Below are 5,678 nucleotides of genomic sequence, written 5' to 3'. Positions count from 1 at the left end.
CTAGAGCTGAGGCCTCACTCCCACAGAATAACATACAGGGAAGGTGCCAGGTCTTTCCCCTGTAAGCCCTCAGCCCTGCAGAAAGTTGAGCCCTGCAGAGAAGCACAAATCTCACTTATGTCTTACACAAACCCCAGCCTGCCCGGCAGCTTCTGGGAACCTTCCAGTACCACTCTGGGGGCAGGTGAGCTCTGCCTGTGGCCACCACAGAGTGGACAGCAGCAAGTACACCAGCTGGAGGAGGAGGTGGTCACCAGACATACCCTCCCAAGCATACCCCGTGTCGGGTCACGTCCAAGCATCACCAGAGACCGCAGCCAAGGCGCGCGGAATCACTCAGCATCCCTGCCCTTTTCAGGCTGGCTTGATGGGGTGTTTACAGTTTGACCACTGCTGGGTATGGGCCAGGAAGAACTGGCCCTCGGAAAGCACACGTTTTTATATAGTGCTTTCTTCAAACCTGATTTCCATGTGTCTAAAATGCCCTACAGTAAAAGAGAAACGTGCATGGTGAAATCCTACCCTAATGGTATTTCGAGCCATAAGCCACAGACCTTGCTACCGGAAATCTGGATCCAGAGCTCGGTGGAAGCGCCCATAAAAGCTGAGTGACACACAAACAGCACCTGCACTGACTCAGGGAAAGAACCGAGCAGCAAGAAGCCCAGGATGCATTTCCCTCGAAGCCCAGGTTTGAGGTGTGCCTCTCGGCCCCGAGAGCCAGGAGGGAACAAGAGTCTGCACAGGCAGAGCCACGCGAGGTTGCCAAAGGCGCCTTCTGCACGAATGCCTTCCTTCCTTCCTTCCTTCCTTCCTGGAGTCCCGGTCTTCGGCGATGACATTTTGCCTGGGATCTGTCTTCCCGGCGGCCACTCCTGCCCACAGCCCGCTGCTGAAAGCAAGGACCTGCCCCAGAGGGTCGCCACAAAGATCAAAGACAATAGCAAGGGACCGCACTTGGTATAGAGATCTGTGCGTCATAAACGCTCACTGAGCAGCCCAGCCAGCCCTCAGCTGGGTATCACTGCAGCTCCATCAGCCCCCGTCTCCTCTCCTTCCCAGAAAGCTGCCGCCTTTCTAAAGTATCCACTGCCCTCTCCAGCTCCTGTCCACCCAGTCTAAACCTGCTTCTGCTCTCCCTGCACAGCTCGTGTCCTGTGACCATCAGCCCCACCAGCTCAGAGCTCCCGTTGGGATTAAGGGACTGACGCCCTTAAGTGCCTGGCAGTAGGGGTGCTCAGAGACGCTCACCGCATCCAGTTGGAGCCTCAGCATTTATATGCAGCGGCTGTGTTCTCAGAGAAATTTTACAGCACACCTAAGTCTCTGATGTCATGTTAATTGTAAAAGCTCTCCTGTTTGTATTACAGAAACATGCCAGCTCGGGGAAGAGCTTCCTGCTCCAACGTGAGAAATGTATTACCACTGAAGGAGGAAAACCTGGTTTCAAGCCACTAGGAAAACAAACCATAAGATCACCATAGAAGAGAAGATTTGCTGGCATTTTAAATGCAGAACGGAGAAAAGAAAAAAGAAAAAAAGGTGGTTTATGTAGAAAACCTAATTTAGACCTATTGCATATGTATAAGGCTACAAAATAGCTGGATCCTACACAGAATAAACACAGTCGCTCCCCTCCCCTGCCCCAGGCCTGCAGACATTGCCAAGGCCAAGGCCAGGAGAACTGTCCGTGAACATTGCCCACACTGGAGCTGGCAGAGATGCAGGCTTTTGTTATGCTTATATTTCAATTATTTCCACTTTCAGTTGCATAAATGCTCAAAGCGGTAGCCTCTTCTAAAGCTAGGAGCTGGTTGTTTTCTTCGGTGGTCTCATGCCTCAATAGCTCGACAGTTGTGACATAAGCGTGTGCCTGCCAGAAAACCTCACTAAACCCCAAACCACCCAGTGAGGGAGGATTACTGTCCCCTGCGTGCAAATCGGAAGCTGACAGACAGGGGCACACAGGGGCCAGGTCATGGGGTGGATGGAGCCAGGCCTGGCCAACAGAAGGGCCTGGCCAAGAAGGCCTTCAGAAAGCGAGGCCTGCGGCAGCCCTGGAGTCAGAGGCCGTGGCAGGGTCAGATGGAGACCAAATGGCCCTGAAAGCAGGGAGAGCCCAGGGCAGAGTCTAAGCCAGGCAGAGAGGCAAAAGTCTGTGTCCCGGGGTGAGCTGGGCGCAAGTTAATGTGGTCGGCAGAATTAAAGATGTCTATGCCTGAATGCCCAGGACCTGTGTATTGTCCCCTAACATGACAGCAGGGACTTTAAGAGGATCCCACATTATCCAGGGGCCCAGGGGGATCACAAGGGTCTTCCTAAAAGGGAGGCAGGAGGGGCAGAGTCAGAGATGTGACCCCAGCAGGGCCTACAAGACTGCTTTGGGCCTAGGGGACAAGCATCTGAACTGGAAGGGGCACTGCCCTCCTATCTACACAGAACATAGCCTGGAACGTAATGGGACCCCTGGACCCACAGCCTAGACACAGGCAACTGTGTCCTCCTGGAGGGTGGTGCTAACGAAGAAACAAAACTCTGTGAAATACTTAAGGAGTTTTATTTCAAGCCTATAGGAGTGACCACGGCCCAGGAAAAAACGCAAACCCAGGAAGTCAATCAGGTGGCAACTCTGTTTCGTATGTTTTAGGGAAGTGCAAGTTACAGGCAAAGTCATAAATCCGTACGTGGAACTTATACATCGGTTTGGCCCCCAAATGCAGGGTATCTTAAAGTGCGATCCTACGGGTCATAGGTGGATTCAAAGTTTCTTTGATTTGCAATTGGCTAGAGACATAAAGCTTTGTCTAAATAGCTGGAGTCAGCAGAAAGGAATGTGTAAGTTGAGATCAGGAAGTCTAATACACCGGGTCAAAGGGACCCAAGGGGTGTGTGGGCTAACAGAATTTAATGTAATTTTTTTTTTTTTTTGAGTTGGAGTCTCACTCTGTCACCCAGACTGGAGTGCCGTGGCCGCTGCCGGCCACCGCAGCCTCGACCCGCTGGGCTCCGGCGATCCTTCCGCCTCAGCCTTCCAAGTAGCTGGAACTAAAGGCACGCGCTACCACACCCGGCTTATTTTGATTTATTGTAGAGATGAGGTCTCGCCAAGTTGCCCAGGCAGATCTTGAACCCGCGGGCTCAGGCCATCCACTCACCTCAGCCTCCCAAAGGCACGGAATTGCAGGCTGAGCCACCGAGCCCGGCTAATATAATTTTAATAATAAAATATAATGCTATTTTAAGCTCTTGTCTGGCATGGTCTTGTTTATAATTTGGAATCTTGCTATCACAAAGAGTCTGTTTCGTCAGGCTTAAGATCTCTCGTTTGATGCCTAAACCCCAAAAGGGAGGGAGGATAATACGTCACGTCCAACCACCCTTCCCTCCGTGGCTCAGTTTCTCGTGGTTCTCTGAGGGCCCCTTGGCCAAGAGGGGGTCTGCTCAGTTAGGTGGCCTACGGTTTTATTTTTAGTTGATGGTAGCAGTGCTGGGACACCTCCACCCTGAAGAGGGAAGAGGGGCCAGAGTGGAAGGCCATGAGGAAGCTGGGTCCTCCGCATGACCACACAGAGCTGAGGGGCTGGCTGTGCAGAGACTGGGGAGGGCTGGGAAGGGGCAGCTCCTTCTGTGGAAGGAGGGACGCGGGCAGTGGGCTCTGGGCTGTCTCAGCCTCCCTGTCCCGGCACCGTCCTAGGCACTAAGGCACTTGCAAACCCAAAATAAAATTCTGTGTCCCTACACCGACTGGACGGATCCCTTGGAGCCAAGGGAACCCGAAAAAACTAAATTCAGGACCATGACAGAAAAGGAGGTTGGACACATGGTGTTCTATCCCCTCCCTTTTGAAGTTTAGACACAACTGACTTGTGTTAACATGAGTGATCGTAGGAATAACAAAATGGACTCTGTGGAAATAAGATACCAAATTCCAGTCTGGTAAGGCATCACACGAGATAGCAGACCCTAAAGGAAATAAAAATATTTTAAACCAAAATATGTGTCTTTGGCATATTTTGAAATAGACCTGCCGAGCCATCTTTTGTGGAGAAATATTTGCATCTGTAGAGAATCTGCATTAACACAGCGAGATTTATTCCTCTTCCAGGCCTTTCCAGAATCAGGAGGGATTAACCGAGCGTCTGATACTTTTTTTTTTTTTTTTTGAGTTGGAGTCTCACTCCGTCGCCCAGACTGGAGTGCAGTGGCCGCCCCCGGCCACCGTAGCCTCGACCTGCTGGGCTCCAGCGATCCTTCCACCTCAGCCTTCCGAGTAGCCGGAATTACAGGCGCGCGCTATGATGCCCAGCTGATTTTTTGATTTATTGTAGAGATGAGGTCTTGCTGCCCAGGCAGGTCTCGAACCCGCGGGCTCAGGGCATCTGATACTTTTAAAGTCTGAATAAGAGACATTTTCCATCGATTCTCTCCAAGGACTGTCACCTATAAGACCTTATCTATGTAACAAAAACTTTGGTTTCCACATCACCAATTGGGCTTTTTTTGTTTGTTTGTTTTGTTTTGAGTTGGAGTCTCACTCTGTTGCCTAGGCTGTAGTGCAATGACACGCTCCCGGCCACTGCAGCCTCGACCTGCTGGGCTCCGGCGATCCTCCCGCCTCAGCCTTCCAAGTAGCGGAACTACAGGCACGCACTACCACGCCTGGCTGATTTTTTGATTTATTGTAGAAATAAGGTCTCGCTCCCGCAGCCTCAGGCAATCCACTCACCTCAGCCTCCCAAAGGCCCGGGATTACAGGCTGAGCCACGAGCCTGGCCTAGGCAACAATTTAACTAAGGGAGCCGGGTGCAGTGGCTCACGCCTGTAATCCCAGCACTTTGAGAGGCAGAGGCAAGAGGATTGCCTGAGTCCGCGGTTTCAAAACCAGCCTGGGCAATTTGGTGAGACCTCGTCTCTACAATAAATAAAAAATTAGCCAGACATGGTGGCATGCGCCTACAGTTCCAGCTACTTGGAAGACTGAGGCAGAAGGATCGCCTGAGCGCAGCAGGTCGAGGCTGCAGTGGCCATGAGCGTGCCAGTGCACTCCAGCCTGGGCGACAGAGTGAGATTTTGACTCAACAGAATAAAAAAAAAAAAGAATTGAACTAAGGAGAAGGGAGAAATAGGGAAGATGGTTGGAGGTGATGATGGGGGATTTTAGGATGTACTCAAAATACAGATTATGGAAAATGAACCTTCAAGACCTTGAATATGTTTAAACTGCAGGGACTCTGGACACTGCCAACTACTGGCTAGCTGACCTTGTGCGAGTCACTTAACCTCTCTGGGGACTCATTTTCCTCATCTGTAAAAACGGCTCTAATAGTCCCAACCACACAGGGCTGTTGTAAAGATGAAATCAGTGAACATATTCAACACACTCAGAAAAGGGCCTGGAAAAAAGTCACACTGCAGAACCTAGCTGTCCTCCTCTCCCCAGACCTCTAGTTGTGTTTTCTCAGAGACCATTACCGGAGCGCTCTCCAGGTTCCAGCCTCTATGCTGGAATGGCTGCTGGCGAGACTTGCGCGCAACCTGCTATGCGCAGGCGCGCGGCCGGCGAGGAGGGGGCGCGAGGGGCGGGGCTGCAGCCGCCTGGGCTGTTCCAACGATCGCGCGCCGCCCCCGCCGCGCCCCGGGCCGCCCTTGCTAGCTGGCGCCTCCCGCCCCCTGCATTG

This window comes from Carlito syrichta, unplaced genomic scaffold (assembly GCF_000164805.1).
Source record: "Carlito syrichta isolate Samal-C Ts95f unplaced genomic scaffold, Tarsius_syrichta-2.0.1 Scaffold305810, whole genome shotgun sequence".
Taxonomy (NCBI): Eukaryota; Metazoa; Chordata; class Mammalia; order Primates; family Tarsiidae; genus Carlito; species Carlito syrichta.
Note: the sequence above shows the minus strand (reverse complement) of the source record.